The 14,224-nt window shown below is 37.4% G+C and overlaps 1 protein-coding gene across 1 annotated transcript in view; it reads right to left on the bottom strand.

The window, feature by feature from the left end:
* TMPRSS11F (transmembrane serine protease 11F) overlaps positions 1–14,224 on the bottom strand; it is a 125,467-nt gene that overhangs the window by 110,503 nt on the left and 740 nt on the right. The window lies entirely within an intron of this gene.

The raw sequence follows: 14,224 nt of genomic DNA, 5'->3' as shown, positions 1-14,224 counted from the left end.
ACCTAAAACTGTGTCACAGTCAATGTGTCATGGGAGGAATTTTTTCCAATGGCAGATACAAGAAGGTGAATTCTTCTCCCTTCCTCTCCCTAGACAAATCATTCAGAAACACAGTGGCTTATATAGACTCTCCAAAGATATCCCACTAGCTTGATATAAAACTCTAGCCCAATTGGTAACGTACCCCTTACATTTGCTTTCCATCCTCATCCCTTCTTTCTCTATTGATCCCTTTCCCTCAGTCCTTCTTCCCTAGAATTGCATATCCCTAGAATTGCCTTGGGCTCTATTTTCTAAAAAAATCCACACTAAAAACAGTTTGCCATCCTATGATCACTACCATTATCCAATAGTTAATAAAACCATTTAGGGGTTTATTTATAGTTATTTGATCGAGAGATGAAAGAGGAACAGAAGAGAGAACCTTATTTACTAGGCTCCAAGAAGGTACAGGAGGTTGCCCCACTTGGAGAACTGTGCTAAATTTCCTGACTCCAACTGCTATACTTTGTAGGTAACAGATGGCGTGGTGGGTGGAAGGGAGTTACACATGCAACTATTCGAATCTCTAGCACTGAATATATCTTGATTGCAAGAGGTGACGCTTAGGAAGTTTTAGAGACAGACATGTCAGAAATAATTCTGATGTAGCAATAGCAGAATATATAAACAGGTTATCCTATAGGTAATTGTTTGCTTGCACACTATTGGGATTTATATTGATGCACAGTATGCATTCTTCACCAAATATCCAGAGCAAATGTGCTAATGTATTGTGTTTAAAGAATTGCAGCCAGATTTGGGGAAAGAAAAGAACACAAAAGGACCACTATTTCTACTCTCTCAAGGGAAGAGAATGAAGTGAAAACAACTCTATCTAATTTGGGGGCCATGAATATTTGCCCTACAATCAGTGGCAATCTAACCAATCTGGTTCTGCAGATGTCGGAATAAAGGGCAAGGAACCCAATAAACATGCTAATGTAACATTGACAGTAAAAATAGAGATGTCCAGACAGAACACTGTATAGTGAATACTTTAGATCACACTAATGTCTCATCAAATGTTAAATATATCTTTTGTTGACCTAATTAACATACGAAACAGATTTTGTTTCGATTACACATTAAGTAATCTCATGACGTGTTCTTTTGTGGAGGTTGAGGTTGTATGAGTTCAACATGTGTTGGTAGTGGATGAGTGGGCATCCAAGTGGCAACATGCACTACCTAATTTAAAATAATACGTTAGAGGTTTAACTTGATTGGGGTTACTGGAAGCTCTGACTAATGTCTTATCATTTGAGCAATGAAATGAATATTTATGTCTTGTACTTGTATCTCAAAAGCAATGTTCTTTAACATGTTTAAGTTGCAGCCTTTAGAAAAAAGACTTTCATTTCCCTCTTAGGTATCTCATTGGAATTGGGCCAATTTCTATGGCAACTCATTTATTAATAAGAAGTTATTATTTCAGGCAAAGACTCAATGATGACTATAAAGAAGGAGAAAAGAGTCTTCTGATGCTACTTTAATTTGAATTTTTACTGAGAAGATGAAAAGGGCTGCATATGACATAATTAGTTTGCCTTGTAGTATGCATTTGAAACTACTATTTTGTGAATCTATTTATTTATTTAGCAAATATTTACTGAAGGTGCACCATGTGTAGGCAGTGTTCTAGATGCTGGAGTGACGATGGTGATATAACAAAGTCCTTGCCTTCATGGTCATTTATATTCAAAAAGAAGAGATAGGTAGTAAACAAGTAGATACCTAATACAATGCCAGGTTGCGTTTGGTGCTGTGAAGGAAACTGAAACAGAATAAGGGACTGGAGAGTGAAAAAGACTTGGAGGCTACATTAGATAGTAAAGCCAGAGAAAACCTCTCTGAAGATATAAGATTCAAGTGGAGACCTGAAGAAGATAAAAATTGATAAAAATCAAAATATCGCAGGGCGTGGTGGCGCACGTCTGTAATCCCAGCACTTTGGGAGGCTGAGGCAGGCAGATCCCTTGAGCCTAGGAGTTTGAGACCAGCCTGCTCAACATAGGGAGACCTCATGTCTACAGAAAAAAACAACAATTAGCCAGGCATGGTGGTGCACACCTGTGGTCCCAACTACTTGGGAGACTGAGGTGAGAGTATCAACTGAGCCCAGGAAGCAGAGCTTGCAGTGAGCTGAGATTGTGCCACTGAACTCCAGCCTGGGAGACAGTGTGAGACTCTATCTCAAAGAAAAAAAAATCAAAATATCTATTCATTCACTGGCTCTTTTAAATGAATTTTTATTTTAAGAATTGCAACATCTATTCATATTTGGAAGTGGTATGTAATATACATTCACAGTTTAAGGCATGGGTTGGTGTACTAATGGATTTGAGGATTTCTTGTGATAACTCCGCAATCCACTACTGCCCCTAGGGAACTACTCCTTTAGATCCATCCCATGTGCCCAACCTATCCTTATTCTCTTTAATGGGCATTTATTTCCTAGTGCTCCCACTTGTGCCATGCTCAGCCCTTTGACCATTAATCCCCTTACCTAAAATGCCAGCCTTTTCTCAACTGTCTACCAATTCAACTTATCTCTTCCCATAAAATTCTCTCTTCTGTAATAACAGATCACTACTTTTTTAAAAATTTACTATTTGCTAGGCACTATGCAAAATGTTTTATATTTATTGTATTTATGTACAAATGTAGGTAGTAACTACTGTGATTCCTACTTTGCAGACAAGGAAATGGAAACTTGGGGAGTTTAAGAAACTTGTTTAAGTTCATATAGCTTGGCAATGTCAGGGAATGCCTACACTTTTTCTTTACTCTTTGATGGAAAATTGATTTAAAAAGAATTCTTTTATCAAAGTGTATTATCTGTACCTACGAATCAACCTCTCTTCATCTCTCCCCTTCCCTTTACCCTTCCCAGACCCTGGTAAACACCAATTTACTCTATCTTCATGAGATCTACTTTTTCAGTTCTCACATATGAGTGAGAGAACAAGTGACACTTATCTTTCTATGTTTGTGATGCTCACATTTTAAATTATTATTCTAGTGTGCCTTCCTAGACCATTCTAGGACAACTATTCTGTCTTGGTATGATCTCACCCTAGAATGTTTATCATCAGAATCGCTGATAAAGAGAAAACCATATTAGGAAATTTCACTAAAAATTACACAAATAAGAGCTATAGAAATGCTGGTTCATTTTAATAATTTTATTAGCCAAAATCAAATGAACAGCCTCAAAAGTGAGGAGATCCCTGTTTTCAGTGGTGCTCAAGCAAAGAAAGAGTGATTCTCTCAACTGGGTGAGAAGTTGGATTTAGTGACTTCAAATGTAGAAATCTATGATTCAGATATCTACGCTTTTGCAGCAAGGTTCCATAGAAAGAAGAGGTGGGTGAGTTATAAGCAGCCTGGAGGTGTTCATAAATATAATATACTTGCAAAAAAAATTAAGTAGAATTTTTATGACCTGGTAGTATTTTTGAATTGTTTACCAGACTATATTACGTACAAGCACTAATGTCTCTTTGTAATTAATCCCCATGTCAGCATTTCAGTTAGGGTTTTCCTCTGTGGTATAAAACCCTGAGGAGCCCTTCAGGTAAGATGTACCAGGAAAGTATTTTATTAGTCCAGAGCTAATATTTACTCAAAGAAAATATGACAGAACCAAGAAGGAAAAGCTACTTTTAGAGGTATGGGGTTTTTTTATTCCTTCAAATTTACTTTTATACAAGAGATAATCTGAAAATCTTATTTTTGGAATCCAGAAAAAGTATTTAAACAATAAAATTTTTGAAAAGTGCTTTTCATTAGCGTTTACTAAGAAGGATTTCACTCATTGATGTATTTTATTGTTCCTTAACAAACCTTAACCTGGAAAATATTATTAAAAGACAATATTTTTTCTGAACAAAACCTTAAAGTTTGTATAAACCTTTAAACATTTTTTAAATATAAACCTGAGCTCTTCCAGTGCAGTTCTCATGAGGAAGTGGATGTAAGCAGTGCATACCACAAATGAACAAGCATGCAAGTATAAAGATCCCCCACTTGTATTATCAGTGTGCCACTTGATTCAGCATATTAAGCTTCTACTGTGTTGAGTAGGCTGCTTGTCTCATAATTTTATAAAAATAGCATAGAGACAAGAGACATAGTCACATTATTTTAAACAGACTCTGATTAGTGTTTGATATGGTTTGGGTGTCCTGATTCAAATCTTCCCGGGAATTTCCATGTGTTGTGGGAGGGACCCAGTAGGACGTAACTGAATCATGGTACTATCAGTGTGCCACTTGATTCAGCATATTAAGCTTCTGCTGTGTTCAGTAGGCTGAACTATAAAACTACTGTTTTATAAAAATGGCACAGAGAAAAGATACATAGGCACATTATTTTAAACAGACTCTGATTAGAGTTTGATATGGTTTGGCTGTGTCCCCACCCAAATCTCATCCAGAATTTCCATGTGTTGTGGTAGGGACAGGGTAGGAGGTAACTGAATCATGGGGGCAGGTCTTTCCCATGCTGTTCTCATGATAGCAAATAAGTCTCATGAGATCTGATGGTTTTAAAAAGGGGAGTTTCCCTGCACAAGCTCTCTTTGCCTGCTGCCATCCATGTAAGACGTGACTTGCTCCTCTTTGCCTTCTGCCATGATTGTGAGGCTTCCCCAGCCACGTGGAACTTTAAGTCCAATTAAGCCTCTTTTTTCTGTAAACTGCCCAGTGTAGGATATGTCTTTATCAGCAGCATGAAAATAGACCAATACAGTAAATTGGTACCAGTAGAGTGGGGCGTTGCTGAAAAGATACCCAAAAATGTGGAAGCGACTTTGGAACTGGGTAACAGGCAGAGGTTGGAATAGTTTGGAGGGCTCAGAAGAAGACAGGAAAATGTAGAAAAATTTGGAACTCCCTAGAGACTTGTTCAGTGGCTTTGACCAAAATGCTGATGATATGGACAAAGAAATCCAGGCTGAAGTGATCTCAGATGGAGGTGAGGAACTTGTTGGGAACTGGACCAATGGTGACCCTTGTTATATTTTGGCAAAGAGGCTAGCGGCATCTTGCCCCTGCCCTAGAGATTTGTGAAACTTTGGGAGGCCGAAGCGGGTGGATCACCTGAGGTCAGGAGTTTGAGAACAGCCTGGCCAACATGGTGAAACTCCATCTCTACTAAAAATAAAAAATATTAGCCAGGCATTGTGGTGGGTGCCTGTAATCCCAGCTGCTAGGGAGGCTGAGGAAGGAAAATCGCTTGAACCCAGGAGGTAGAGGTTGCAGTGAGCCGAGATTGCACCATTGCACTCCAGCCTGGGCAACAAGAGTGAAACTCCATCTCAAAAAAAAAAAAAGAAAAGAAACTGAACTGGAGAGAGATGATGATTTAGGGTATCTGGTGGAAGAAATTTCTAAGCAGCAAAGCATTCAAGAGGTGACTTGGGTGCTGTTAAAGAAATTCAGTTTTATAAGGGAGGCAGAGCATAAAAGTTCAGAAAATTTTCAGGCTGACAATGTGACAGAAAAGAAAATCCCATCTTCTGAGGAGAAATTCAAGCCAGCTGAAAAAATTTGCATAAGTAATGAGGAGCTGAATGTTAATCTTCAAGAAAATGGAGAAAATGTTTCTAGGACATGTCAGAGGTCTTCTTGGCAGCCCCTCCCATTACAGGCCCAGAGGCCTAGGAGAAAAAAGTGGTTTTGTGGGCCAGGCCCAAGGTCCCCATGCTGTGTGCAACCTAGGGACTTGGTGCCCTGCATCCCAGCCACTCTAGCCATGACTGAAAGGGGCCAATGTAGAGCTCAGCTGTGGCTTCAGAGGGTGCAAGCCTCAAGCCTTGGCAGCTTCCATGTGGTGTTGAGCCTGCAAGTGCACAGAAATCAAGGATTGGGGTTTAGGAACCTTGGCCTAGATTTCAGAGGATGTATGGAAATGCCTGGATGTCCAGGCAGAAGTTTGCTGCAGGGGCAGGGCTGTCATGGAGAACCTTTGCTAGGGCAGTGCAGAAGGGAAATGAGGGGTCTGAACTCCCACACAGACTCCCTACTGGGGGACCACCTAGTGGAGCTGTGAGAAAAAGGCCACTGTCCTCCCGACCCCAGAATGTTAGATCCACTGACAGCTTGCACAGTGTGCCTGGAAAAGTTGCAGACACTCAACACCAGCCCATGAAAGCAGCTGGGAGGGAGGCTGTACCCCACAAAGCCACAGAGATGGAGCTGCTCAAGACCATGGGAACCCACCTCTTACATCAGCATGACCTGGATGAGAGACATGGAGTCAAAGGAGATCATTTTTGAGCTTTAAGATTTGACTGCCCCATTGGATTTTGGAGTTGCATGGGGCCTATAGCTGCTTTGTTTTGGCTAATTTCTCCCATTTGGAATGGCTATATTTACCCAATGCCTGTACCCCCTTTGTTTCTAGGAAGTAACTAACCTGCTTTTGATTTTCCAGGCTCATAGGTGGAAGGGACTTGCTTTGTCTCAGATGAGACTTTGGACTATGGATGTTTGAGTTAATGCTGAAATGAGTTAAGACTTTGGGGGACTGTTGGGAAGGCATGATTGCCTTTAAAATGTGAAGACATGAGGTTTGTGAGGGGCCAGCGTGGAATGATACGGTTTGACTGTGTCCCTGCCCAAATCTCATCTTGAATTGCCACGTGTTGTGGGAGGGACCCGGTAAGAGGTAATTGAATCATGGGGGCAGGTCTTTCCCATGCTGTTCTCATGATAGCAAATAAGTCTCACAAGAGCTGATGATTTTAAAAAGGGAAGTTTCTCTGCACAAGCTCTCTTTGCCGGCTGCCATCCATGTAAGATGTGACTTGCTCCTCCTTGCTCTCCACCATGATTGTAAGACTTCCCCAGCCACGTGGAACTTTAAGTCCAATTAAATCTCTTTGTTTTGTAAATTGCCCAGAATCAGCTATGTCTTTATGAACAGTGTGAAAACGACTAATACAGTGTTCTAACAAAAATACAAATGATATGTTATCAGAGAACGGGAGAGGAGAGAATAATTTTTGCCAAGTCTTCTGTTACATGAAATTTGAGCTGGGCTCTGAAGGAAATTAGAGTTTTCATTGGCATGTTGTGCTGCTAAATGGAGGAACCCACAGGCAGGACTGGGAATTTAGATACCATTTAGATTACAAAGGGCTTGAAAATAAAATTTTAAAAGTTATCCTTCTTAGCTGGGCATGTTGGCGCACGCCTGTACTCCCAGCTACTTGGGAGGCTGAGGCAGGGGAATTGCTTGAACCCAGGAGGCAGAGGTTGCAGTAAGCCAAGATCACACCATTGCACTCCAGCCTGTGCAACAGAGCGAGACTCTGTCTCAACAAAGAAAAAAAAAAAGATAAAAAGTTATGCTTCATGTATTAGTAAATCACCAAAGACTTGCGAGACTAGTTAGGAAACCATCAGGACTTAGGACTGATGGGGAAAGATGATAGAAAAGGAGAAATTAAAGGAGATAATAAATTTTCAAGAACAGTAATGCCATTAAATAAATGGGTGAACATATAAAGAGGAGCACATATGTAAGTCAAATGATAAAATGGGGTGGACATATTAAGTTTGGGGGCCTTGCATTATTTGGAGTGGTCAAGTAGGCAGCTTGGAGGTATAAAACAGAGTGTAGTGTTCTAAACCTGGCAGTTATTATAATTATCCTGCATTGCATTTGCTGTGTACTGGTACTTTCCACTAGGTTATGTGGTTTTTAGAGCAGAATCTATTACTTAAATACATCTTTATTTATCATGGAACTTGTTACTGTCCTTTGCAAGAATGAGTTGTTGTTTTTTTTTAATGGAATCACGGTTTATATTTTTTATTTGCCAGAAATAGGGATGGGGGGTAGGTTTTTACTTTGTCTATTCTTCTGTCTCCTGCTGGGATTGTACTTTGCTCATTTATGAGACTTCTCAAGTTAACAATGTTACGTTTGACATTTAGGGGAAATATGAGAAGCCTGATACTTGGGTTGTAGTGCCCTCTGCTGGGAAAAGTGATAGAACATAGGGGTGTTCTCGCAGAAAAGAAAAAAACAGAAGTTCAGATGTCAGAGACAGTAATTAAAGGCTTTTTATCCTTTAAGCAAGTATATATGTGCATATATATTTTACATAGAAAAATAACTCAAAATAGTGGATGTATTTAAATACCAAGTTATTCTGGTAATTTAAAATGAAATTCCGTTTATAAAAACTAGCTTGACAAATTTCATTAACACATTTATGGAAAGCAAAAATAAATGATAAATCTATCATATACAATTATGTCCCATTTGAGCTTAAAGAAACATAATTATAGGATTTCAGTTATTTATGACTATGCAACCATATGATTTTCCAAGACTGTTTGATGCAAAATTTTCAATTCATTTACATCAAGCTAAATGTCCCAATTTAGGCTGGGAAAATATGTTCACCATATTCATAAATATCTCATCAATATTTAATGACTAATGATTTATTGAAAATATCTCATTTAAATTGAAATTTATTTAAACAAAGGTTAATGAATTTTTTTTCCTTTTGGTTATAAAGTAACCATGCTCATTATGGAAAATATAAAACAGATATAAGACAGACTCCAGAAATCATTCATAATATCACTAGAATAAACTCTGCTTAAAAAAAAACACTCTGGTGTCCTGTATTTTTTCTAGTCTTTTTTTCTACTAGTGTTTTATATAGCAGAGACAAACTACAGAGCAGTTTTACTTAACTTTTTTCTTTGCATGATGACTTACAAATCTGTGCAATTTTAAAGAACTCTCGTCCCAACATTGTACTTGTTTCCTTTTCCTTTTTATACCCAATTAAAGATAAAACTTCTCCAATACTAGCACAGAGCTTTTGATCATTACACCAGAAAGCATCTCTAGCTTGTCAGAACCTTCCGGGCTCTACTTCTACTCCTCTTTGATCTGGAGCTGCACTGTTGCCTACTAGTCATCATTCTAGTTCATTCCCAGAGCCCTCTACTGTTTACTCTGTGAAAACTATTTGTTCTTTGCTACAGTAGAAATTAGTGCCAGCGGTCTTTTTCAACAAATTAGGCCAGAGAAACTTCTGTGTCTCCAAATATACATGTTGTGTCTCATGTTTCTCAGCCTCCTTAAAGTTAAAAGGGGCCATTTAACAAGTTTTGGCAAATGATCTAGGAGCATTAGTGGATATATTTTCATTCTGTTAGTGGGTCTATTAGCAGCATTCTCTTGCTCTGTGATTAGGATTGTGAAGGCAAATGTTCACACGGCATAGCCACAAGATGAAAGCAGCCTGGATTGCTAATCCAGCAGCCTGGGAGAGTCATCCTACTGTCAATAGCCTATGAGTGAGAAGTAAATTTTGGTGTGCTAAGCTATGGAGATTTAAGTGTATGGAACCACAGTAAAATCTAGCCTATCCTGACTAATACATGATAGTATATTCAGTCACAGTGATTGACAATGTTGTTTTCTCTGCTTTGGGTGCCCTTCCCAAGCACCTCCATCCCTTCACCAAGAAGTTTTTCTTGAGCTTCCTCTTATTCATTCCACAGGACTCATCTCAGGGGCGTTTACTTGATAAACTTTTGACTACTCCCACCCCTCATTCTGGATTAGTTGTCTGTCCCATATGCTTCTGTAGCACCATAAGTATATAAATGAACAGTTCTTGGATATTTATGGATTGATGAAATTATTTTGTAGGTATTGGTTATATAAACTTTTCTTTAGAATAATTATTAGAATAATTAGAATAGATCAGCAGTTTTCAAAGTGTTTTCTGCAGACCCCTAAGGGTCTCTGAGGCTTTTTCAGGAAGTCTGTGAATTCAAACTAACAGTGAAAATAGATTAGTGGCAAAAAAGACTGGGACTTTTAGCAAATCAAGGTAAAGGCACCAAACTGTACCAGGAGTCATTGCATCACTGTATTTTTCACTGCCATACATTTGCAGTAAAAAAAAAAAAAAATCCAACTTTATTTAAGAATGCCCTGGATGAAACATTAAAGATTATAAATTGCATTACCTTTTGAAATTGAGTACATACATGTCTTTGTTATGAATGACAAAAGAGAGGCAGACATAAGCATGGTTGCTGCATAATTGAATTGAATGGCAATCTTGAGTAAAAGCACTGAAGTAATTTTATGATTTGCAAGGTGAATGCATCATTTTTACCATGGAACAACATTTTATTTGCTAAGAGTGACTGGAAACCTATTAGAATCAGAATCAGTATTTAATATATTTAGAATCTGCATGTGGCAGATATTTTCGGAAAATGACTATTTGTTGCTAATTATGAAATATGAGATTTATTAAGAAAATTAGAATTTTGGTAAACTTATTTGTGCTACCGTGAACCTGACATCCCCATAATACTTAAAAGATGTTTATAATGTGATCAGTGATATTAATGAACATGACTTTGTGATATAGTACAATGAAAGGTGTCAACATTCGGAATATTTACTTAACTCAGTGTAGTTGTCTGTTCTCACACTGCTATAAAGACATACCTGAGACCTGGTGATTTATAAAGAAAGGAGATTTAATTGACTCACAGTTCCACATGGTTGGGGAGGCCTCAGGAAACAACACTCATGGTGGAAGGCGAAGGGGAAGCCAGATACATCTTACATGGTGTCAGAAGAGACAGCGAAGGAAGCCACACACTTTTAAACCGTCGGCTCTCATGAGAACTCACTCACTATCACAAGAACAGCATGGGGGAAACAACCTCCATGATCCAATCGCTTCCCACCAGGCCCCTCCTCTGACACATGGCAATTACGATTCAAGATGAGATTTGGGTGGGGACACAGAGTCAAACCATATCACTCAGTTAACCAACATTTTCAAAAAGACATACAAATTATGTCACAGAATCATGCATGAATAAAATATCCATTCAAAATGCAAGATATACTAATAGATTTCAATATAACAACACGTAAAAAGTTTGTTGATATGGTTCAATCAACAAGAACAAAAACAAAAACCGTTGCCTCCAGAGAAAGTACCAAAGCTCTTACTATTCCAGATTCCCAGGTGCAGAAGAGGGTTCCTCATAAAAGCTTGGCTGAACTCCCCTACATTCTCCCTTTCTATGCTACAGCACTGCTGTCCTTTGCTTCGAGGCTGCTACCCACCCCAGAAACTATTAAGAGTGATGGGATAGTCCTATCAACCTGTTCCATCAATAGAATAGAAACTAACATATAGATTTTTAGTTGTAGGAAAATGCTAAGAGGGTTCTATGACTACAAAAGTCAACTATTCTTTTGAAACAGGGAGGCTAACAATCTGAGCAGGCTCATTTATAACAGTAAGTACACAGACCCATGAAATAGCTACTACCCATATAGGAGTGTTGGAGAAAGGAAAATAAAATGAAATTAAAACCCAGCAGAATATGGGTAAGAATGGAAGGACCCACCTTTAGCCTTCATACACACTCTCTTCAGAGGATGTTGAGGGCCCAAGTCCCTTTCTTTCCCAGAAGAGTAACCTTTCCTAACAGGAACACATGCCACAAATTCAGATTTTACATTTTTGTTGGTTTTGTTTTTGTTTTTGACAGGACTCAACACTCTGAGAAAATGAGAGAGCCAAAAACTCTACATTATTGAAGCAATGCTTCCAAAGATGTTATAGAATAATAAAAAGCAAAAAAACAAATTCAGCAGTTTATCAGATCCAAAGAGGCATGTAGAATGTCTTGTGGCTGAGAATGAATGAAGAAAGAAATGAATGAAGGAAGAAACATAAGCAGCTGAAAACTGAAAAGACCAAACTCCAAAAAGGGTTCAGTAGAAAGGGAACTTGATCTAGATGCTGGTTTTATAGAAAAATCAGAGTTACAGAACCTGTATCACCCCACAGACACTGTAAAAGGCCTAATTAATATTTAAGAATAAAGGAGAGATGAGGAGCAAATATAAAACAGTTTAGGTCAGCTATATAACAAAAAATCACCAAGCCAGTGATAATCCAGTTTTTCACTCTGCAGTGCTCTAAAAGAAGCATCCTTCCCAGAACTTAAAAAAATTATGATTATTGACTGGACATTAAGTTTTTGGACTTGGAAAACACTGAGCTCTCTGAGGTTTCATTTCTTCTGATACAAACTAAATAAATACCTAGAATAATCTTTTAAAGTAATCATTGTTTTTCTTTTCTTAATCTCAGGATTTTAAAGTATAGAAATCTAATATGTGTAATAAACAATCTACATTGTCATACCCTTTTAAAACACTTTCATTGAAACCTCTTTTGTACTATGAATGAACTGCATGCATTTTGTTATGCACATTTAATTAATTTGTATAAAATATTTAAGATAAATATTTCTAATCAAAACTAGCTGTGTCAAATTTTGTACTACTCTTAATGATAACATCAAAACTATCAGGAAACATAGTTAAAAATTGTATTTTATTGGCCCTACACGGTGGCTCCTGCCTGTAATCCTGGCACTTGGGGAAGCCAAAGCAGGAGGATCACTTGAGGCCAGGAGTTTGAGACCAGCCTGGGCTGGATAGTGAGTCCCTATCTCTACTTTTCTTAATTTATTTTATGAAGAAAACAACCAACGTGGTAGTAGTTCTTTTTTTTAACAACAACAAAAAAAAATTATTTACAAGTTTATATAATAAGTAGAGCACACTTTAATTTGTAACATTTTGTTTATGGTATGTTTAAAAATATTTTAAAATATCCATGGAATTATCCATTTGTTTTGAATGCTGTATGGTAGACATAATACTAATTGGCAGTATTTGATTTTAATAAATAATTCATAAAATTTTTAATACATAGAACAGCTACATCTGCATTGCTACTTCTCGTTGCAAAGTTGTCATTAACAAACTTTAATTCAGTAACATACAGAATTCAGTTTAAGTTGTAGCTTAAAAATTTATCAGTTAGGTACCATCAAGCTATTTTCACTTTAAGGTATACAAATATTTATTTGTAAAAAAAATGATTTTTTAACAGAAAAAATGGAGTTTTCCATTCCACATTAATAAACTCTGGCTCTCAGAGACAGATAGGAGCAAAAAAGATTCCAACTCCCAGATAGAGTTCTGGCATGGATTCACATAGAACAATTACACTAGTATTCAAGCTGCATCTGAAGGCTTAAAAACATAAAATTACAAAATTAGAATCTTAGCAGTCACTAGTATCACTTTCCATAATCTCTACTCCTATCCCCACCCCAAGACTAGATCCTTTAATCTCCTCTGCCCCTTCTAGATGAATCGGCATCCAGGCTCCACCTGAATGACAGCCAAATTTGCCAGACCATGATTCAGAGGGCATTTTTATATAGGCTCAAGTGAGAAATATAAAATACCCTACAAATATAAATGCCTTTGTGAAAGTAATGCCGATGTCATCTCCCAGCATGGACTTCTTGCTAGTGTTAGGTATTACCCAAAACTATAAGGAGTTTTCACTCTTTTCAGAAAAAGCAAGCAAGCAAACACACAAACACGTAACACCAACAAACAAACTCCCACAAAAATGTGAATTGTCAACATCTCTGGTTAAAATCACTTCCTTATCCTGGACTTCTATGACTAAGAGGCAGGATTGTGTAAAGTGGGTGTTGTTCTGCATTCTTGGACAAGGTTGTTCACCTCTTGGTATCTGTTTATTCATCTATAAAGTTAAAATAATAATAGTATTCTTCAAGGAATAGACAGAAGGATCAATTGGGATAATACAGACAAAGTCATTGGAATTGTGCCTGACACATAGTAACAACTCAGTAAATGTTAAGCATTACTTTTTCATTTATGATGATGATAATGAATACAACATGTAATGTTAATTACCACCAAAGGTATTAAATATCAAGATCATTAATAACTGAAATTTAATATGCTAAGACTACTTTAAAAGGCCTTTGGTATTTCAGTATTTTAAGAAACTGAGTTTATTTATGATATAAAGGAACTAAAAATGCCATTTAAAAGTGATTTAATAAAATTTTAGGACAACTATTATTACATATATACTTATTTTAGATCTTTGGTAAATGCAAAATGGCTATCAGTAGATACTGTAAAATCCACACTTTCTGGAAGAAGAAAATTCAGTAACTAAAAGATTTTCTCATATATCTAATCTAGGTCATTGACGCTCAAGTAAAATTTAAATACTGGATAAGGACTTGTCAAGACA

The sequence above is a fragment of the Pongo pygmaeus genome, chromosome 3, assembly GCF_028885625.2.
Source record: "Pongo pygmaeus isolate AG05252 chromosome 3, NHGRI_mPonPyg2-v2.0_pri, whole genome shotgun sequence".
Taxonomy (NCBI): domain Eukaryota; kingdom Metazoa; phylum Chordata; class Mammalia; order Primates; family Hominidae; genus Pongo; species Pongo pygmaeus.
The sequence above is the reverse complement of the archived record's forward strand: the minus strand, read 5'-3'. Positions and strand labels throughout refer to the sequence as shown.